This window comes from Coregonus lavaretus (assembly GCF_964263955.1).
Source record: "Coregonus lavaretus genome assembly, chromosome: 24".
In the NCBI taxonomy this organism is placed as follows: domain Eukaryota; kingdom Metazoa; phylum Chordata; class Actinopteri; order Salmoniformes; family Salmonidae; genus Coregonus; species Coregonus lavaretus.
Window position 1 is genome coordinate 31,984,531 of NC_140011.1, and position 24,077 is coordinate 32,008,607.

Genomic DNA, 24,077 nt, shown 5'->3' on the forward strand with positions numbered 1-24,077 from the left:
GTCAATAATTTCGGCCCCACTGTATGTCTCTCTCTCTCTCTGACACAGACACACTCACACACACACACACACACACACTCCTCAAGGATGACCGCAGCACTGAGGTAATAGCAGCTGCACATCGATCAGAGGGAAAAACATACATCTCCATTATTCTCTGAATCCTCTCAGGATTTCCCCCTACATTCCTGGACTGGCTGGTCTTCCACAATGCTAAAGTTTTTTTTTATCACCGCTCTTTCTACTTCTTCTTCTCAACTCCCTCCTTCATCCAATCACTATCTGCCCTCTGAAGAAATAAGTAAATAGACGCACCTGCCCTGACTGTGATAAAAAACTGGGAAAAACCCTAATTTTCACCCTTTGAACTAAACCCCCACCGGTCTCTTATCAGTCTGACGATCCTCTCCTTCTCCCGCCACATTACTCTGTTCTTCCCTCATCCACATTTCCACTTTGTTTTCTGAACCTGGTGTTCTGTTTTTCATCAAGAGGGCAAGAGCCAGTTCCATTTCCTTCTCGACCTTTAAAACAATAATGTCTTATATGACCCAGCCACTGCCCCTAACTTCTACACAGCTCTCTGTTCATTTGTTCAGTTCTGTTCTGTCTTGGGGTCTATATGCTGTAGTATCTTTGTGCAGTCAGCGTGTTTACTCCCCATCATCTAGATCTCACTCATTATCAGATACGGATCTGTCTTCTGTAAGAAGCTAGCCCAGCAAAAATGGATGCATGTTCTGAACATGTATAGCAAGTGTAAAATACACATGTTCTGTATCGGTTTACCTTGTAATGGAGACACAGTACAAAACCTTTTGACAGTTTATTCCATCTTATCACCATCTCACTATATTACAAATATATTGTTTTAAATGCTTACATTTACCAACATTTACGTTCAGAATGTTCCACTCTATGTTTGTTTGTGTTTAGGACAGATTTTATTATCCACATTATTATTTATTTTTATTAGAATGCATAAGGTAGTAGTTAGTGGTTGTAGTAACTGCAGCAGAAGGTAGTGGTTAGTGGTTGTAGTAACTGCAGCAGAAGGTAGTGGTTGTAGTAACTGCAGCAGAAGGTAGTGGTTGTAGTAACTGCAGCAGAAGGTATTCGCTAGTGGTTGTAGTAACTGCAGCAGAAGGTAGGTGGTTGGTGGTTGTAGTAACTGCAGCAGAAGGTAGTGGTTGTCGTAACTACAGCAGAAGGTGGAGGTTGTAGTAACTACAGCAGAAGGTAGTGGTTAGTGGTTGTAGTGACTGCCGCAGAAGGTTGTGGTTAGTGGTTATAGTAACTGCAGCAGAAGGTAGTTGTTGTAGTAACTGCAGCTGAAGGTAGTGGTTGTAGTAACTGTAGCAGAAGGTATTCGCTAGTGGTTGTAGTAACTGCAGCAGAAGGTATGTGGTTAGTGGTTGTAGTAACTGCAGCAGAAGGTAGTGGTTGTAGTAACTGCAGCAGAAGGTGGAGGTTGTAGTAACTGCAGCAGAAGGTAGTGGTTAGTGGTTGTAGTGACTGCCACAGAAGGTTGTGGTTAGTGGTTATAGTAACTGCAGCAGAAGGTAGTGGTTGTAGTAACTGCAGCAGAAGGTAGTGGTTAGTGGTTGTAGTGACTGCCGCAGAAGGTTGTGGTTAGTGGTTATAGTAACTGCAGCAGAAGGTAGTGGTTATAGTAACTGCAGCAGAAGGTAGTGGTTAGTGGTTGTAGTAACTGCAGCAGAAGGTAGTGGCTAGTGGTTGTAGTGACTGCCGCAGAAGGTAGTGGTTAGTGGTTGTAGTAACTGCAGCAGAAGGTAGTGGTTAGTGGTTGTAGTGACTGCCGCAGAAGGTAATGGTTAGTGGTTGTAGTAACTGCAGCAGAAGGTAGTGGTTAGTGGTTGTAGTGACTGCAGCAGAAGGTTGTGGTTAGTGATTGTAGTAACTGCAAGAGTTTTGGCAACTCTCACCCCTGTCTCCTAATCTATCCAAATAAACACTTTTTCCCCCTCTCTCCCCCCATCCCTCCCCTCCCTACCCCCTCGCTCCCCACTGGTTCCAAGGGTTATCAGTGTAATCCCTCCTGTGCACCCCCGCCCTTTCCAAATACCATCACCAACCCCGAACACACCCCAGCTGCCTCTCTGTACCCACCAGCACCACAGCAGCCCATATACACACACCCAGCAGAGGGGAGACAGACAGGAGACAGAGGGGAGACGGACAGGAGAGAGGGGAGACAGACAGGAGACAGAGGGGAGACAGACAGGAGACAGAGGGGAGACAGACAGGAGACAGAGGGGAGACAGACAGGAGACAGAGGGGAGACAGAGTGGAGACAGACAGGAGACAGAAGGGAATAGGAGGGGAGACAGACAGGAGAAAGACAGGAGACAGAGGGGAGACAGAGTTTACTTTCAGAAACACCAGGATATAAGGGAAATATATATATTTTTAAAGGATATGTATTTATGTATATATGTCTGTATGTGTATATATTTTGTATGTATGTGTATATGTGTATATACAGTGGGGAGAACAAGTATTTGATACACTGCCAATTTTGCAGGTTTTCCTACTTACAAAGCATGTAGAGGTCTGTAATTTTTATCATTGGTACACTTCAACTGTGAGAGACGGAATCTAAAACAAAAATCCAGAAAATCACATTGTATGATTTTTAAGTAATTCATTTGCATTTTATTGCATGACATAAGTATTTGATCACCTACCAACCAGTAAGAATCTCAATCAATCAAACAGACTCCAACCTCTCCACAATGGCTAAGACCAGAGAGCTGTGTAAGGACATCAGGGATAAAATTGTAGACCTGCACAAGGCTGGGATGGGCTACAGGACAATAGGCAAGCAGCTTGGTGAGAAGGCAACAACTGTTGGCGCAGTTATTAGAAAATGGAAGAAGTTCAAGATGACGGTCAATCACCCTCGGTCTGGGGCTCCATGCAAGATCTCACCTTGTGGGGCATCAATGATCATGAGGAAGGTGAGGGATCAGCCCAGAACTACACGGCAGGACCTGGTCAATGACCTGAAGAGAGCTGGGACCACAGTCTCAAAGAAAACCATTAGTAACACACTATGCCGTCATGGATTAAAATCCTGCAGCGCACGCAAGGTCCCCCTGCTCAAGCCAGCGCATGTCCAGGCCCGTCTGAAGTTTGCCAATGACCATCTGAATGATCCAGAGGAGGAATGGGAGAAGGTCATGTGGTGTGATGAGACAAAAATAGAGCTTTTTGGTCTAAACTCCACTCGCTGTGTTTGGAGGAAGAAGAAGGATGAGTACAACCCCAAGAACACCATCCCAACAGTGAAGCATGGAGGTGGAAACATCATTATTTGGGGATGCTTTTCTGCAAAGGGGACAGGTCGACTGCACCGTATTGAGGGGAGGATGGATGGGGCCATGTATCGCGAGATCTTGGCCAACAACCTCCTTCCCTCAGTAAGAGCATTGAAGATGGGTCGTGGCTGGGTCTTCCAGCATGACAACGACCCGAAACACACAGCCAGGGCAACTAAGGAGTGGCTCCGTAAGAAGCATCTCAAGGTCCTGGAGTGGCCTAGCCAGTAGAAAATCTTTGGAGGGAGCTGAAAGTCCGTATTGCCCAGCGACAGCCCCGAAACTTGAAGGATCTGGAGAAGGTCTGTATGGAGGAGTGGGCCAAAATCCCTGCTGCAGTGTGTGCAAACCTGGTCAAGACCTACAGGAAACGTATGATCTCTGTAATTGCAAACAAAGGTTTCTGTACCAAATATTAAGTTCTGCTTTTCTGATGTATCAAATACTTATGTCATGCAATAAAATGCAAATGAATTACTTAAAAATCATACAATGTGATTTTCTGGATTTTTGTTTTAGATTCCGTCTCTCACAGTTGAAGTGTACCTATGATAAAAATTACAGACCTCTACATGCTTTGTAAGTAGGAAAACCTGCAAAATCGGCAGTGTATCAAATACTTGTTCTCCCCACTGTATATATATATAAAAAATAAAAAAAACACCAGGATATATCAGAGAATGACAAAGGTCTAAACTCACATCATCAGGGTATAAACTTACACCTGAGCAATATCATCAGTCTGACCTCAGGATCTGGATGTTCATGTGGTGGAGACCTACCTCTTCTTCTCTTGACGCGCGTTCTCAGAGAAGGAAGACAGGTTAAAGAACAGAGTGTATTCTCATCTTCTCTTACTGCTGCTGTGAGAGGAGAGAGAGAGAGACCGATCCTCAGAACTGCTCCACCAATCACACAGTGAGTAAACACATCTTATTGTAATCGTTATGGGTGTCCAGGGATGGAGGGACATGGAAACTAAAACTAAACATCCTAACAAAGATCATAGTCAACTTTCTTCCAGCTCATAGGGTTTATGCTTCTAGTGCATGTTCAATTAAAGTTTGGGTGTGATGAGACGTTTAGCATTTTGTATTACATTTTATATTTACATTTGAGTCATTTAGCAGACGCTCTTATCCAGAGCCACTTACAGTTAGTGAGTGCATACATTTTCCATGTATTACCAGGACAGTTTAATAACTTTATTGGAAGGTTTTTAATCCACCCCCTTCTTTGCTTGGTTCATATAGAGACTGAATGGAAAAGTAACTATTTCAATCCATGATCCCGTTTTCCCATGATGTTCTATGAGAGGTCATACATGCTGGTCATACCTGTACATGCTACCTTCATCTTAATACCAACAGTTATAGTATCAGATGTGATCTGAGGACATGTGACCATGACACATGATGGCTGAGGTCACACCCCACTGCTAAAGTCAACTGAACATTGATGAAAGTTGGGTGAAATATATGAAATAACCCATTACAATGATCCGTTTTCAGTTAAAATCCAATGCAACAAAAGCTTGTTGACCTCTAAAATGAGTGGAAGAGGGTTTCTTAGAAGGGGGTGTTGAAGAGGAGGGGCCTCATTGTTCTGGGTCTGTAGTCATCATCCGGGAGACTGGGGATGGGGCCAAGGGGAGTCCATTTCCTCCTGCCCAGAGTTGCGTAGTTATCTGTGTTTACTTTCCACACCTCTCACCACTGTATTTTAGGAAACGTAGCTACCCTCAGGTTAATGCAATGACATTGAGAGGCTTTTTTTCATTTACATTTTAGTCATTTAGTAGACACTCTTATCCAGAGCGACTTACAGTTAGTGAGTGCATACATTTTCATACTGCTCCCCCCGTGGGAAACGAACCCACAACCCTGGCGTTGCAAGCACCATGCTCTACCAACTGAGCTACAATCTGTTGTTGAAATAGGGGCATGCCAAACAGATTCCTGTGTGTAAAGGGGATTCATTATCAGGCTCCCCGTCTATCTACAATGCCTTCAGAAAGTATTCACACCCCTTGACTTTTTCAGCCTGAATTTAAAATTAATTAAATTGAAATTGTGTGTCACTGGCCTACACACAATACCCCATAATACCCCATTTTCTATAATATTCTACTCTATCTTAGTCCATGCCGCTCTGTCATTGCTCGTCCATATATGTATATATTGTTAATTCCATTCCTTACTTAGATTTGTGTGTATTGGGTATATGTTATGAAATTGTTAGATATTACTTGTTAGATATTACTGCACTGTCGGAGCTAGAAGCACAAGCTTTTCACTACACCCACAATAACATCTGCTAAACACGTGTATGTGACAAATACAATTTGATTTGATTTGATTTGAATGTGAAAGCGGAATTATGTTTTTAGACATTTTTACAAATTAATAAAAAATGTAACGCTGAAATGTCTTGAGTCAATAAGTATTCATCCCCTTGGTTATGGCAAGCTTAAATAAGTTCAGGAGTAAAAATGTGCTTAACAAGTCACAGACAAAGTTGCATGTGCAATAATAGTGTTTAACATGATTTTTGAATGACTACCTCATCGCTGTACCCCACACGTACAATTATCTGTAAGGTCCCTCAGTAAAGCAGTGAATTTCAAACGCAGATTCAACCACAAAGACCAGGGAGGTTTTCCAATGCCTCGCAAAGAAGGGCACCTATTGGTTGATGGGTTCAAAAAAAAGCAGACATTGAATATCCGTTTGAGCATGGTGAAGTTATTAATTAAACTTTGGATGGTGTATCAATACAATCAATACACCCAGTCACTACAAAGATACAGGCGTCCTTCCTAACTCAGTTGCCAGAGAGTGTCAAGGTCTGATGTGGATGCGGTGGTGGAGTCAAGCGCAGGACACAGAGGAATAGTCAAGACGACTTTACTAATACCTCTCAAGGTACACACAAATTAACAGCCTCCAAAAACACAAGAGGCGTAACAAAATACGCGAGTGCGTAAAACCCACAAAAGCCAAGGTCACAGAACCTATACATACACGACAGGCGACAATAACACACAAAATGCAAACCTAACACAGGGGAATTTATAGGAGACATAATCAAGACATAATACGAGACAGGTGCACCAACTAGACATAACCAAACAAACATCGAAAACATCAAGCGGTAGTAGCTAGTACTCCGGGGACGACGAACGCCGAAGCCTGCCCGAGCAAGGAGGAGGAGCAGCCTCGGCGGTCTCCGTGACAGAAAGGAAGGAAACCGCTCAGGGATTTCACCATGAGGCCAATGGTGACTTTAAAAGAGTTACAGAGTTTAATGGCTGTGATAGGAGAAAACTGAGGATGGATCAACAACATTGTAGTTACTCCACAATACTAGCCTAAATGACAGAGTGAAAAGAAGGAAGCCTGTACCGAATAAAAATATTCCAAATTCCTATTTGCAATAAGGCACTAAAGTAAAACTGCAACATGCAATATGGCAAATAAATGAACTTTATGTCCTGAATACAAAGCATTATGTTTGGGGCAAATCCAGCACAAGACATCACTGAGTACCACTCTTCATATTTTCAAGAATGGTGGTGGCTGTATTATGTTATGGGTATGCTTGTCATCGGCAAGGACTAGGGAGTTTTTTTGGAAAAAAAGGAACGGCAAAGGCAAAATCCTAGAGGAAAACCTGGTTCAGTCTGCTTTCCAACAGACACTGGGAGACAGTCACCTTTCAGCAGGACATTAACCTAAAACACAAGGCCAAATATACACTCGAATTGATTACCAAAACGACATTGAACGTTCCTAGTGTCATAGTTACAGTTTTGACTTAAATTGGCTTGAAAATCTATGGCAAGACTTGAAAATGGCTGTCTAGCAATGATCAACAACCAAATTGACAGAGCTTGAAGAATTTAAAAAAGAATAATGTGCAAATACTGTACAATACAGGTGTGCAAAGCTCTTAGAGACTTAACCAGAAATACTCACAGCTGTAATCGCTGCCAAAGGTGATTCTAACATGTATTGACTCAGGGGGTTGAATACTTATCTAATCAAGATATATTTGTGTTTTATTTTTCATATATTTTTTTTTACAAATGTTAGATTTTTTCTTCCACTTTGACATTAGAGAGTATTTTGTGTAGATTGTTGACAAAAAAAATGACAATTAAATCCATTTTAATGCCACTTTGTAACACAACAAAATGTGGAAAAAAAGTCAAGGGGTGTGAATACTTTCTGAAGGCACTGTAACTGCAAGCACTATAAGGCTCCCTAACAGAAGAGCAGTAACAGGCCCGCCCAATACCACTTGGCCCATAATTAACTGCACTGCCACTAGTAATGATGATTATAACATTGTATGATAGACACATAAATGAATGAATTAATAAATCAACACTAATCATTTTGTTTCCCGAAGGCCTAGGGAGGATGAGTCTGCCGAGGAACCGGACCCTGGAGAATGGCATCACCCAGCTGCATCACATTAACAATGGGGAACCTTTGTCATCACTGCAATTTCACCTCCAGCACACAGGTTCTGTGACCTCTGTGCCAGGGTCGCCCACGGGGAGGTCAGGGGTGGTGGTGCCACCCCCGTACTCAGTAGCGGGCAGCATGGCGGGGGCTACGGATGCCCCTCTGGAGCTGAGAGGCTCTCTGGACTGCTGAGCGTGCTCAGTACTGGTGACGGCTCAGAACCTGATCATCGCCCTGGTCAACAGCACGCTGGTCAGTATCGTGTTCGGCACCATCATGACCCCAGCGCTGGTCATGGTCGTGTTTGGCTTCCTATGTCACTCTACGGTAAGACTGCCATCCAGGAAGAAAGTCTGTGTGTGTCAGAAAGAGATAGAGACAGAGAGGGGAGAGTCAGAGACATACAGTGAGGGAAATAAGTATTTGATCCCCTGCTGATTTTGTACGTTTACCCACTGACAAAGAAATGATCAGTCTATAATTTTAATGGTAGGTTTATTTGAACAGTGAGAGACAGAATAACAACAACAAAATCCAGAAAAATGCATGTCAAAAATGTTATAAATTGATTTGCATTTTAATGAGGGAAATAAGTATTTGACCCCCTCTCAATCAGAAAGATTTCTGGCTCCCATGTGTCTTTTCTACAGGTAACGAGCTGAGATTAGGAGCACACTCTTAAAGGGAGTGCTCCTAATCTCAGTTTGTTACCTGTATAAAAGACACCTGTCCACAGAAGCAATCAATCAATCAGATTCCAAACTCTCCACCATGGCCAAGACCAAAGAGCTCTCCAAGGATGTCAGGGACAAGATTGTAGACCTACTCAAGGCTGGAATGGGCTACAAGACCATCGCCAAGCAGCTTGGTGAGAAGGTGACAACAGTTGGTGCGATTATTCGCAAATGGAAGAAACACAAAATAACTTTCAATCTCCCTCGGCCTGGGGCTCCATGCAAGATCTCACCTCGTGGAGTTGCATTGATCATGAGAACGGTGAGGAATCAGCCCAGAACTACACGGGAGGATCTTGTCAATGATCTCAAGGCAGATGGGACCATAGTCACCAAGAAAACAATTGGTAACACACTACACACTACACCGTGAAGGACTGAAATCCTGCAGCGCCCGCAAGGTCCCTCTGCTCAAGAAAGCACATGTACAGTGGGGGAAAAAAGTATTTAGTCAGCCACCAATTGTGCAAGTTCTCCCACTTAAAAAGATGAGAGAGGCCTGTAATTTTCATCATAGGTACACGTCAACTATGACAGACAAATTGAGAAAAAAAAATCCAGAAAATCACATTGTAGGATTTTTAATGAATTTATTTGCAAATTATGGTGGAAAATAAGTATTTGGTCACCTACAAACAAGCAAGATTTCTGGCTCTCACAGACCTGTAACTTCTTCTTTAAGAGGCTCCTCTGTCCTCCACTCGTTACCTGTATTAATGGCACCTGTTTGAACTTGTTATCAGTATAAAAGACACCTGTCCACAACCTCAAACAGTCACACTCCAAACTCCACTATGGCCAAGACCAAAGAGCTGTCAAAGCACACCAGAAACAAAATTGTAGACCTGCACCAGGCTGGGAAGACTGAATCTGCAATAGGTAAGCAGCTTGGTTTGAAGAAATCAACTGTGGGAGCAATTATTAGGAAATGGAAGACATACAAGACCACTGATAATCTCCCTCGATCTGGGGCTCCACGCAAGATCTCACCCCGTGGAGTCAAAATGATCACAAGAACGGTGAGCAAAAATCCCAGAACCACACGGGGGGACCTAGTGAATGACCCGCAGAGAGCTGGGACCAAAGTAACAAAGCCTACCATCAGTAACACACTACGCCGCCAGGGACTCAAATCCTGCAGTGCCAGACGTGTCCCCCTGCTTAAGCCAGTACATGTCCAGGCCCATCTGAAGTTTGCTAGAGTGCATTTGGATGATCCAGAAGAGGATTGGGAGAATGTCATATGGTCAGATGACACCAAAATATAACTTTTTGGTAAAAACTCAACTCGTCGTGTTTGGAGGACAAAGACTGCTGAGTTGCATCCAAAGAACACCATACCTACTGTGAAGCATGGGGGTGGAAACATCATGCTTTGGGGCTGTTTTTCTGCAAAGGGACCAGGACGACTGATCCGTGTAAAGGAAAGAATGAATGGGGCCATGTATCGTGAGATTTTGAGTGAAAACCTCCTTCCATCAGCAAGGGCATTGAAGATGAAACGTGGCTGGGTCTTACAGCATGACAATGATCCCAAACACACCGTCCGGTCAACGAAGGAGTGGCTTCGTAAGAAGCATTTCAAGGTCCTGGAGTGGCCTAGCCAGTCTCCAGATCTCAACCCCATAGAAAATCTTTGGAGGGAGTTGAAAGTCTGTGTTGCCCAGCGACAGCCCCAAAACATCACTGCTCTAGAGGAGATCTGCATGGCGGAATGGGCCAAAATACCAGCAACAGTGTGTGCAAACCTTGTGAAGACTTACAGAAAACGTTTGACCTGTGTCATTGCCAACAAAGGGTATATAACAAAGTATTGAGAAACTTTTGTTATTGACCAAATACTTATTTTCCACCATAATTTGCAAATAAATTCATTAAAAATCCTACAATGTGATTTTCTGGAATATTTTTTCTCATTTTGTCTGTCATAGTTGACGTATACCTATGATGAACATTACAGGCCTCTCTCATCTTTTTAAGTGGGAGAACTTGCACAATTGGTGGCTGACTAAATACTTTTTTCCCCCACTGTACATGCCTGTCTGAAGTTTGCCAATTAACATCTGAATGATTCAGAGGAGAACTGGGTGAAAGTGTTGTGGTCAGATGAGACCAAAATTGAGCTCTTTGGCATCAACTCAACTCGCCGTGTTTGGAGGAGGAGGAATGCTGCCTATGACCCCAAGAACACCATCCCCACCGTCAAACATGGAGGTGGAAACATTATGCTTTGGGGGTGTTTTTCTGCTAAGGGAAGATGGACGGGGCCATGTACCGTCAAATCTTGGGTGAGAACCTCCTTCCCTCAGCCAGGGCATTGAAAATGGGTCGTGGATGGGTATTCCAGCATGACAATGACCCAAAACACACGGCCAAGGCAACAAAGGAGTGGCTCAAGAAGAAGAACATTAAGGTCCTGGAGTGGCCTAGCCAGTCTCCAGACCTTAATCGTATAGAAAATCTGTGGAGGGAGCTGAAGGTTCGAGTTGCCAAACGTCAGCCTCGAAACCTTAATGACTTGGAGAAGAACTGCAAAGAGGAGTGGGACAAAATCCCTCCTGAGATGTGTGCAAACCTGGTGGCCAACTACAAGAAACGTCTGACCTCTGTGATTGCCAACAAGGGTTTTGCCACCAAGGACTAAGTCATGTTTTGCAGAGGGGTCAAATACTTATTTCCCTCATTAATATGCAAATAAATTTATAACATTTTTGACATGCGTTTTTCTGGATTTTTTTGTTGTTATTCTGTCTCTCACTGTTCAAATAAACCTACCATTAAAATTATAGACTGATCATTTCTTTATCAGTGGACAAAAGTACAAAATCAGCAGGGGATCAAATACTTTTTTCCCTCACTGTACAGGGAGAGAGAGCATGAGTCATTTTACATTTTACATTTTGGTCATTTAGCAGACGCTCTTATCCAGAGCGACTTACAGTTAGTGAGTGCATACATTTTTCATGACCTGAGCATTGCTGTGTAACACATGATGAGTAGTTTTAATATGTGTGTGTGTGTGTGTGTGTGTGTGTGTGTGTGTGTGTGTGTGTGTGTGTGTGTGTGTGTGTGTGTGTGTGTGTGTGTGTGTGTGTGTGTGTGTGTGTGTGTGTGTGTGTGTGTGTGTGTGTGTGTGTGTGTGTTTGAATGTGTGTGTGTTTGTGATGGTTGCACACCATTAACCATTTCTCCTCCCTCTCCTCCCTGTCGTCTCCAGGTGCAACCCAATGGCACATCCCTGTACTGTTCAGACCTGCTGGATGACGGTGGCTGTGTGGCACTGCTGGTGGTGGGCTTCATCCTGGTCACCCCCCTCCTGGTCCTGGCTTTGACTGCCTACTGCCGCCTGGCCCAACACCTCCAACTGGGCCTCTGTTTCATCCCCTACTGCAGGGCCGTCTACAAGAACCTTCGCGCCACCGTGGAGGGGGCTGCTGCAGCCAGCAGGGGGCCTCAGAGGGGGAGGGCAAAGGCAGCGTGTGGGTGTGAGGGGAGGTATATGTTGACCATAACCACTGATGCAGGGTCAGATAAAATTTTCTTCCCCCTTAAGGTTAAGGTTAGGATTGGGGGTCAAGTAATCTGATCCTAGATCTGTAGATAGGGGCAACTTCTACCTTGAGCAAGGAGGGAAGGAATGTGAAGGAAGGGAGAAAACAGGGCATGAGGGTAGTAGGGAAAGTTGAGGTGTGGACTCGTGGAGATGATGTTTATGAACACAGTTAAAATATGTCTATGAGTCTTGGGGTGGGGGTGGTGTGGAGGTGGATATTACAATACACTGGTTCGTAGATTACAGAGAGCAAAGATGAAGCTCTAAAAACAGAAGCATGCTACATGAAGTACTATCAAATATCACTGTAAATATACTATAATTATTTATCACATTATTATGTTTGTTTTTTATATTAAATCATCCTGTACTATTATTACATTATGTTTGTTTAGAATAAAATATTTCCATTATGTCAGAAAAGGTGTTTTGTCGTGTAGAAATAACTACAAGTGAATCAGTTTCTGTTGTCGACTGACAACATCTCCCTCTAGTGGAGCACAAGATTCCCACTACCATTACATCACCTCACAAAACTGTGGGTTACCAAGGCTACTATCTCTCTGATGCCATATGGCAGCTGTCAAATGTAGACTCTTTAATCCAAGTTTTAATGACATATTCATTCCAAGTAAGTACATCATAGAAATATGTTATACAGAATCAATCAAAATGCTTTTATAACATAACTTCACTCAGTAACTGTAAGGGTTTGCTTCTCTTCACTTGTCTGGCTTGGATAGAATGATGACATTCGTAGAAAACTGTTGACAACTTATTGTGGATACAAAAACAGTTGTCATACAGTAATAAATACATGAGTAACTTGCTAATTAAAACATTTAATGTAGGGTAAAACAATTAACTTCTGTCATGTTTATAATCATGACCTGTGAATAGCAGCTGTTGTAATGTAATTGCAAATACTTTTAATATTATTATTATTTTTTTTTTTTTTTTTTTTTTTCACCTTTATTTAACCAGGTAAGCCAGTTGAGAACAAGTTCTCATTTACAACTGCGACCTGGCCAAGATAAAGCAAAGCGGTGCGATAAAAAACAACAACAACACAGAGTAACATATGGGGTAAACAAAACATAAAGTCAAAAATACAACAGAAAATATATATATACACACAGTGTGTGCAAATGTAGCAAGTTATGGAGGTAAGGCAATAAATAGGCCATAGTGCAAAATAATTACAATTTAGTATTAACACTGGAATGATAGATGTGCAAGAGATGATGTGCAAATAGAGATACTGGGGTGCAAATGAGCAAAATTAATAACAATATCGGGATGAGGTAGTTGGGTGGGCTAATTTCAGATGGGCTGTGTACAGGTGCTGTGATCGGTAAGGTGCTCTGACAATGTCACACCCTGGCTCTGGGACTCTATATGTTGAGCCAGGGTGTGTTCATTCTATGTGTTAGATTTCTATGTTGGTAGTTCTGTTGTGTTTATTTCTATGTTGGCTAGAGTGACTCCCAATCAGAGGCAACGAGTGTCAGCTGTCGTTGGTTGTCTCTGATTGGGAGCCATATTTAAACTGTCTGTTTTCCCTTTGTGTTTGTGGGTTTTTGTTCCATGTTGGTCATTATTACCGTGGACTTCACGAGTCGTTTCGTGTTTTGTTTATTGTTGTCTATTATCACTAAAGATAATAAAGTTAACCATGTTCGTTCATCACGCTGCGCCTTGGTTTATTCCCTACGACGATCGTGACAGACAACTGATGCTTAAAGTTAGTGAGGGAGATAAGAGTCTCCAGCTTCAGAGATTTTTGCAGTTCGTTCCAGTCATTGGCAGCAGAGAACTGGAAGGAACAGCGGCCAAAGGAGGTGTTGGCTTTGGGGATGACCAGTGAGATATACCTGCTGGAGCGCATTCTACGGGTGGGTGTTGCTATGGTGACCAATGAGCTAAGATAAGGTGGGGATTTGCCTAGCAGTGATTTATAGATGACCTGGAGCCAGTGGGTTTGGCGACGAATATGTAGTGAGGACCAGCCAACAAGAGAGTACAGGTCACAGTGGTGGGTAGTATATGGGGCTTTGGTGACAAAACGGATGGCACTGTGATAGACTACATCCAATTTGCTGAGTAGAGTAGTAGTCCTTGTTTAACAGTTAATAAGGGAACAGTGTTGGGGAGTAGTGAACCTCATGTAGTTCAATTTTTAACTACATTTTGCAGTAGCTTGTTGTTGGTAGTAGAACTAAACTAAAATCTTGGTAGTGTTTTCAGTAGTGAATTACATTTTTGCCATGTAGTGGTGTAGCTAACTAGGCCTACTGGAACTACACATGACGTTTTTGCTCAAATAAAATAAAATATGGGTGAAGAAGGCAAGAATAACGAATATCAAAAATTCGAATTATTGATATCGAAAATGCAAGTATTGGTATAACAAATACAATTATTGATATCAAATATTCAATGAATATATGTTAAAACGGCTTTCCATACCCCAACACTGTAAGGGCACATAGCAACAATTAACTGGAAATGTATTAACTGCCATGCCAAGTTGCCAACACACACACACACACACACACACACAGTAAATGCATGGGCGGGGTCAGTGGAGGCGTGTTTTGTGTTGTGGCCACGCGCTGGGGGATTAGCTATTTAAAGACGTGGAGTCGACAGTGGAAAATTTCCATGCCCTTGCTGTATCAAAGGGAGAGTGACAGACGCGCTACCAGGGAAAAGGCAGGTTGCATTTACGCCATCATTAGTCAGGGGAATGAGCTCTGACTGCCTCGATACATCAACCCAGAAGATCAGACATAAAAAAAAGCAAATTATACCATTTCTAGGAGAACTCCAAGGAAACCATCTCACTAGAATATAACAAGTTCATACCGTTAAGATCTTTGATTTCCAGGTGAGTTATAAGCTATTTTATTATGTAGGCTATTCAATAGCACCAAGACATCCATGGCTTTTTCAATATTTTGTTTTCACATTTAGTATTGTGTTGTTATAACCTTTTGTATTGATTGGCCTATGTGAAATCATTGATATGGAACCCTATTTTAAGCATCATTAGGCCTACATTATGTCAGAATTGAAATGGATGTAGGAAAACACACACGCTGTAAAAACTAGTGGTCGCTAAATCCGGAGAAATGACGGACCATGTAAAAAACTGTTGGTCACTAAATCCGACTAGAAGGACTACGTGAAAACGGTTGGCTGGTATGCCCTCACCCATCTGAGCGGTCGGCTGTGAATGCCCTCACCCACTATATACTTATAACTGATTGGTTTGGTTCTGTCCTCTATAGTGCTTTACTGTTAGAACATGATGTTGAGGCCCATCACTGTACTCTTGATAGTCACCACCACACACACACACAGACACAGCTGTTTCCTTTGAAGATGTTTGTATGATTTTGGTAATCCGAATGATTTGGAATCTTATTGTTGTGGTTCTATAAAACAAAGATCTGCACACATGTAAACAGTATTATTTAAGGGTTATAACTATGCAATATACATATATACAGTGCCTTTGGAAAGTATTCAGACCCAGTATTCAGACCCCTTGACTTTTTCCTAATTTTGTTACGTTATAGCCTTATTCTAAAATGGATTAAATACAATTTAAAAAACTCAGCTATCTACACACAATACCCCATAATGACAAAGCGAAAATTTTAGCAAATGTATTAAAAATAAAAAAAACTGAAATACCTTATTTACATAAGTATTTAGACCCTTTGCTATCAGACTCGAAATTGAGCTCATGTGCATCCTGTTTCCATTGATCATCCTTGAGATGTTTTTACAACTTGATTGGAGTCCACCTATGGTAAATTCAATTAATTGGACATGATTTGGAAAGGCACACAACTGTCTATAAAAAGGTCCCACAGTTGACAGTGCATGTCACAGCAAAAACCAAGCCATGAGGTAGAAGGAATTGTCCGTAGAGCTCCGAGACAGGATTGTGTCGAGGCACAGATCTGGGGAAGGGTACCAAAACATTTCTCAACCGAGCTACTCGCTCTCACAAAGACACAATCACTCACAAAGACAAGGGGAACAGAGGGAACACTTATATCCATACTAATTAGGGGAATGAGCACCAGGTGTGTGTGATTGACAAGACAAGACATGACAAGTGAAGTGATGAGAATGGGATCGGCAGTAGCTAGTAAGTCGGTGACGACGAACGCCGAAACCTGCCCGAACAAGGAGGGGATGCAGCCTCGGCGGAAATCGTGACAACGACCCTAAGCACACAGCCAAGACAACGCAGGAGTGGCTTCGGGACAAGTCTCTGAATGTCGTTGAGTGGCCCAGCCAGAGCCCAGACTTGAACCCTATCGAACATCTCTGGAGAGACCTGAAAATAGCTGTGCAGCAACGCTCCCCATCCAACCTGACAGAGCTTGAGAGGATCTGCAGAGAAGAATGGGAGAAACTCCCCAAATACAGGTGTGCCAAGCTTGTAGCGTCATAGCCAAGAAGACTCAAGGCTGTAGTCGCTGCCAAAGGTGCTTCAACAAAGTACTGAGTAAAGGGTCTGAATACTTATGTAAATGTAATATTTCTGGGGGTTTTTAATTGTAAATTAGCAAGAATTTCTAAAAACATGTTTTTGCTTTGTCATTATGGGGTGTTGTGTGTAGATTGATGAGGGGAAAAAACTATTTAATCAATTTTAGAATAAGGCTGTAACATAACAAAATGTGGAAAAAGTCAAGGGGTCTGAATACTTTCCAAATGCACTGTATGTACATGAATAAATGGCAAATGGCATTATACTTATCACATGTCCATAAAGGGCTATAAACACAGCATCAATATAAACATCAACTTAAACATTCCCCTCTTGGAGAGAGAGAGAAACCAATTACATTTACATTTACATTTTAGTCATTTAGCAGATGCTCTTATCCAGAGCGACTTACAGATAGTGAATACATATTATTTTTATACTGGCCCCCCGTGGGAATCGAACCCACAACCCTGGCGTTGCAAACGCCATGCTCTATCAACTGAGCTACATCCCTGCCGGCCATTCCCTCCCCTACCCTGGACGACGCTGGGCCAATTGTGCGCCGCCCATGAGTCTCCCGGTCGCGGCCGGCTGCGACAGATGGATTAACAAAGGATCAAGATTTATGGCACCCTCTCTCTCCAGCCTTGTGTGCGAATCTTCCAGGCTGAGACCTTATCAGATCTGCCCTGGCGCCACAGGGTCATAAATTACTCTGCGCATGAGCAAGCTCCAAGAACTGTCTGAGATGACTCTAGAAGCTTGCCCATGGCAGCATAATAAAACACCTTAATAAAGGCCACTATGAAAAACGCTGTGGTAGCGTGTGCATGCAAAATAGTATGTTCACCAATACAACAATTAAACCACTTCTGCAAAAGTACTTGTGCAACCAATGCAATAGCACTTATGGCAGTATGGAATAATACTACATACGATAAACAATAGGCAAAGCAGTATTGGCAACTCTGACATTAAAGAATAGTAACAGCCATACACACAAACTATCTAGGTCAAATAGGGGAGAGGCATTGTGCCGTGAAGTGTTGCTTTATCTGTTTTCTGAAACCAGATTTGCTGTTTATTTGAGCAATATGAGATGGAACGGAGTTCCACGCAATAATGGCTCTATATAATACTGTACGCTTTCTTGAATTTGTTCTGGATTTGGGGACTGTGAAAAGACCCCTGGTGGCATGTCTGGTGGGGTGTGTGTGTCAGAGCTGTGTGTAAGTTGACTATGCAAACAATTTGGGATTTTCAACACATTAATGTAACTTATTTATATCAGCCCTCTGATTACAATGAAGAGCAAGACGTGCTGCTCTGTTTTGGGTCAGCTGCAGCTTAACTAGGTCTTTCCTTGCAGCACTGGACCACACGACTGGACAATAATCAAGATTAGACAAAACTAGAGCCTGCAGAACTTGCTTTTTGGAGTGTGGTGATGGAAGAGGGATAACTTAGGTAGGCTGAGCAGCCAAACTAATGGGACTTAAGGGAAACTGAAGGGACTGTGAGGGGAAGTTAGGTAACGAGGAGAGGAGCAGGTCGGCCTTTTTTACACACAAAATAACAGCTTAGTTGGGCATGTTAGTTAGTTACCATGTCTGGGGTTACACATGTCTGGGGTTACCTTTTACCTAGCAGGTGACATAGAAGTCCTATACTGTAAAGGTGAGCGATCTAGGATTAGATCAGCTTGTTGGCTTGTTCTCACAATTCCCTAAAGAGACATGTTAAGCCTCCTGGGATTTGCTGCTCCCCATAACATCCAGAAACACTGACCTAAGCAGACCTGAAGCTTAGGATACAAACTAACTTTACCAATTGAAATCACTGGATAGATTATGTCTGTTAGATGGGACTTTTTGGGCCTGTGGCACAAAGCCAGACAGAGATTTGGGTCACTGATTGTGAATATGTAACTTACATCATTTAAAAGCTCCCTTTGATGAAGTGCCTGTTTTTAAGATGCATCTATTTGATCTTCTATCATAGCTGGAGGTAATAATTGAAATGGTTCACGGCCTCCAGGGTCCCAAACATTAAGGACAAGGAAGAAAATACCCTAAAGCTCCTGTCGCTCTCTCTCAAACAGAAAAATAATAGTCCTACACCCAAACCAGAATGACACATTTAGGGCAAGTTTGGAGTGTGTCATTTTTAGAAATGGATAATAACTCAATTTTGCTGGTGCAATTCAGAAGAGGGATGAGTAGCTCTTACATTCTCTGAACAAGGCACATCATTACTTTTGTAAGAAACAGAGTACCTAATACAATATGATTGTTCAAGTTCTTGTTCAAATCCTGCTGAGTTATGGAGTACCTCGTGCTAATGCTTCTTGTAAATAACAAAATCCTTGTTCTCTCTTTTCAGAGTGGCTCCTCTAGCTGCTGCACCAATGGGCGTGAAGGTTCTCCAGTGTTTTCCCTGGTACAAGAGGTGTAAAGACAGGAGCACGGGCAGACACTGCCCCCCTAAAGAGGGTAGGAACACCAGCTACAGTTTTTGCTGGAGTGGGATGCTGGTTTGTTTAGATTTTTTCAGAGGCACTATTTTCAAAAAGGAGGAACACTATGTTACTTGGAATGTAATGTTGTACTGAAAACCCTTTGACAGTTCATCAACATCAGTAGTAGTACAATATCGGGATATGACTTACCAAGAGAGATTAATGTCAGTATTAATGTAAAGTGAATGTGTTTTTAATTATGTCCTCTCTCCTCCCTTCCAGTTCCATCCATTGAGACAGAGCCCCAGTTTGCCCCGTCAACGTATGCCAGTGATGGTGCTGGAGGAGGAGTTGTCTACTTTTCTCACAAGGCAAGAGTGGCCTACAGACATCAGATGGAAGGCAATGTTATAGACACCACCTACTGAGCCCCCAGCCTTCAGCCCCTGCTGCAGAAACACCCCTCAAAGACTGTCTGCTCAGAAACATCTGTGTCTCACAACAGACTGTATCCCAGTTCTTCACTGATCGTGTCTGGACAGAAGAATCCTAAAATGATGGTCAAACATAAAATGGTCGGGAACCTGTTCTTGTTTGTATTTGAGGAGCTTAGTTCAGCTGAAGGTTTGAGATAGTTGCTTGACTGAAGATGGAGGCTGAGAAGCACTACTGAGAACTGTCGGATAGACATTAGAACATCTTTGACAGATGGGAGAAAACACTTTTATAGATAGGGGTTGAGAAACTTTGTTTACGCTATTACCTTGAAGTGCATTCTTCTTGTTTTCCTGTCGTTTTATCATTTGTCACTTTATTTATTGTTCTACGGTCAAAGTTGTGTATGTGTGTCTGCTATACATCTAATGGTTTTGCATCTTGTTTTGGGGCATGTTTTGTAATGGTCCATTTTCTGTAAAATCCCATCTAGAAACTGGTGTTGTAGACTAGCCATAACTAATACACAGCTATACGATGAATGTAATAGTTGTACAACTGTCAACGATTACTGACACTTTATATTCTATTTGTATTGTTGCTATGAAATAAATCAACAAAAGCCTAATGCTACATTACTAATAATGTGACAAGTCACTTTTTAAATAGTTTTGGATAGCTGCAAATAAATGTTCTTGCCGTTTGGTTATGGAACCTTGCTACTGTGTCTTTCTAGTTCGGTCCATGATTTCTGTTATCCTATCACATCCTTTCAAACGTTTTCAGAGTAAGACTGTGTATTTTGGTAACACTGGGGATGTACTCAACAAACAGGCCTTTATGGCAGACAGTCTGTAAACACTGGTTAAAGATTAACACTTAGTGACGTGACTAGGCACACAGACACATGTTTTATATACGAGATGGCAAAGGGTTATGTAATGCATGTCAGAGATAACGGTAAGAAGAAAGAGAGGAGATCTTGGATACTTCCCTGGAGAAATATTACAGTAAAAAAAAAAATACAGCAAAAAAAAAACTACAGTAAAAACAAAATGCTATAAAACAAACTACAGGTACACACTATAGGCAATGGTAATTGGCACACACGTAACATGGTATGTATCAAACCTTTTCAGATAAGCATCTATTCAGTATATTTGGTAACACTATAATCATAACTAACATGAAGCAGGTGTCTGAGTCAGCCTGTTTGCTGTCTCGGGTACCCAGACTAGCTGTGAGGTGTCCTAATGCCTACAGATCTTAACAAACATGGAAATCAAATCACTTTCTGATCCAGTTGCCTGTTTTATACATTTACCTGTTCCAAAATCATGGCAAATTATAACAGCTGTAACAAAGACGCAGGGAGTCAGGAAGCAGTTGATGAGTTTAATCGTAACGAGCATAGCTTGAATACAAAAACAGGAGTAGCGTTTGAACAAGAAAACAGAAACAATACTGCCTGATGAGTATTACAACGGAGTGCTAGATAAAGGGGAAGTAATCAGAGTAGTGATGAAGTCCAGGTGTGCCTAATGATGGGGCGCAGGTGTGCTTAATGATGGTTGCCAGGTGTGCGTAATGATGGGTTGCCAGGACCGGTGGTTAGTAGACCGGCGACATCGAGCGGGGTAGCGGGAGTAGACGTGACAACAGCAACCAGTGGTTACAATAAACGGTCAACCCAATTGTAAATGTGAACTGTCTCAAATGTGGTTATAACAGTTATGATGTGTGCAATGTCATTACGCAGACATTATATTAACACATTATCATAGCATAATGTTAGCAGTATACTGTAACTGCAGCCATGGATAATACGACTGGTCTCCTTGGTTTTTAATCCTTAAAATGTTCCGAACCAAAATGGCCCAACCAAGGATCATTTAGCTATTTGATTTGGAATTTTAGGACGCTTTAAGTATACATTTTTGGGGGATGAATCATTGAATTTGCCTTACTGCTATTAGCCCATAGAAACACAGATTCATACATGGATAAACAGAGAGTCAAAAAATATATCAAAAGGATTTGTTTTAAAGTGTAGGTCCTATAACTGAGAGCTATAAGAAAGATCAGGATTTTTTTATTATTCATATTTAACCCCTTTTTTTGTGCGCTAAACTACTTCCATACAGTAAACTTCCATTCATTTTCTAAACTGGTACAGGGCTACCTTCAGACTAGTCCTGTGAGGCTTATAGGTGTCCTATAGCACAGCCTGGTCTCATAGACTAGACCTAACATAGTAAATGTAAATCTGTGACACTCAAATTAGTATGATATGTTATGTTTGGTATGGTTGCATAAGAGAAAAGGTTACTTAAGACAAAAATGAAAGGAGAGTGGTTGGTCAGAGTGGATGGGTAGGCATATAATGCGAATGTCTAGCAACCCAAAGGTTGTGTGTTTGAATCTCATCACAGACAATGTTAGCTAATTAGCAACTTTGCAACTACTTACTACTTTTTAGCTACATTGCAGCTATTTAGCATGTTAGCTAACCCTTCCCCTAACACTAACCCTAACATTAACCCTTTAACTTAACTCCTAACCTTAACCCTAACCTTAGCATTAGCCACCTAGCTAACGTTAGCAACAACAAATTGGAATTCGTAACATATAATATTTTTTGTAAATTCGTAGCATATTGTACATTTTGCAAATTCGTAACATATTGTATGAAATGGATGATGGACATCCACAAATTAATGCATACCATACGAAACGTAACATACAGTATCATACTAAATGGAGTGTCTCGATTTATGTACAGAATAATACAAAATGCTCTGAGACCAGATTGCAGGCCAGAGCAAAACAACCAACATGTACATGTTTGTGAGAGTCTCAGCTTTCCATAGATGGGTCATATTAGTGTGTATCCCAAACTGTTCGGATGCTACAGACAGAAATTGGCAGATCGGTGGTACCGACTTCACCAGAGAACACCCTTGTGTTCGTGAGAGTCTCATCTTTCCATAGAGTGGTCATATTAGTTTTTAGGCCAAACCGTTCAGATGCTGTAGCTCGGCCACCTTCCACCTCAGATGCGGAAGGCCGCCATTGGCGGATGTGATGGATTGAGACGCAGCCGATGCCAAAAAATTTAAGATATCTAGTTTAAACAGACGGATTTTGATGTTTTTTATTTATTATGCTAATTCGATTTATGTGGGGGCGCAGACTTTGACTCTAGGGGTTTTAATAGCTGAAATGAAAAAGCAAAACAATTACAGCAGAGTTTGGCCACCTAGTGTCACTGTTGCATCAAAAAAACATTTCAAACAGTTCCCTAAGAAGTCGACTATGGAGACTCCAGCTTTAGTAGTCAATACCAAATAAGCATCACTCTGGAAATCCCTGTGCATATTATCTTATTTTCAATTCAACATGTTTGTGTATTGTGTCTTATTCGTGATTTAGGGCTCTATTCAATCAGCCGACATCCGCATAGAGGTTGTTTTGGCGGTGTTGGAGGTGGAACTGCTTTAAAGCTGTCAAATCCACAAGAGGCTTCTGGCATTATACCTAAAGCGGACATTGCCATTGGCTGCACTGACTCGCATTAACAGAAATCCCATGCATCCTTGTTTACAATTTTGAACACTGGAATGTGAGATGTAATCTAGCCTACACCTAGATTAGGATGATAGAAATCCTCATTATTTGGTTTAATTATTTATATATAGCCTACACTTTCTCGTTTTGAACTTCTAACAAGAGTTGGGGTGGGTGTGGCTTCATGACAATGACGCAAGAGCATCTGCTCACCGATTTGAAGGCTCTAAAAACACCGCCAAAACATCCGCTATAGATGCGGTAAAGAGGTCAATGTAACTCACCAAAACAATGGAATTGCCATGGAAACGGGTGGGGGAAAGATCCCGAATCTCCTCATTACACCCCAGCAAAATTAGCCTACATTAGACTATTGTTTATATGTGTATTTCAATCTATGTTGGGGTCAAAACTGGAGTATAATGCTTGTATGGATGTCAACCCCAATACATGTTCATGTCATTGTCACCAATCAACTGCATTACAGTTAAAAACGACTGACTACCACTACCGATTTCTGTATGCTAGCTATGCTACCAGTTTATACGAACGGGAGTTAGCATTTAGCATTCAATTATTCTAAACCTGAAAAGGGACAACTTCTAAATGCTATGCAGCGGAAACAGCCAAATACGTATATCCAATTCGGACTTTAGTAACCACATTGTGGGCCTGTTACAATACATCAATCATGACGGATTTGACGAATATCCACTTTGTTTGATCAGATTTGTTTAATGTGGGCCAATTCGGGGTCCTTCTTCTATCCCCCACGGTCTGCGTTCCATTGACCTCCTTACCGCATCTATGCAGGTGTCTGATATCGTCAGTTAACGCTTGACTGTGAATTGCAGCAAGCAACTGTGTATACTAATTATTTGAGAGGGTGGTGCCACCTGTTCTGTGTCATTGGAAGGTCTACGCTATTGTAAATCTGACCACTAGGTGGCATACCATCATTGTGTGTCAGTAAATAATATAAAGTCAATGTAATAAATATATAC

General features: G+C 41.9%; 1 long non-coding RNA gene and 1 pseudogene across 2 annotated transcripts; both read left to right on the forward strand.

Moving 5' to 3' along the window:
* Positions 1-7,765: 7,765 nt before the first annotated feature.
* Positions 7,766-12,036, forward strand: LOC311099828 (transmembrane protein 88-like; annotated as a pseudogene). Its single transcript has 2 exons — positions 7,766-8,140; positions 11,765-12,036. The product of its transcript is annotated as a transmembrane protein 88-like (transcript).
* Positions 12,037-14,787: 2,751 nt separating this feature from the next.
* LOC311099544 lies at positions 14,788-20,233 on the forward strand. Its single transcript, XR_014609731.1, has 3 exons — positions 14,788-14,990; positions 18,996-19,105; positions 19,354-20,233. It is a non-coding gene; the product is annotated as an uncharacterized lncRNA (long non-coding RNA).
* Positions 20,234-24,077: the final 3,844 nt, after the last annotated feature.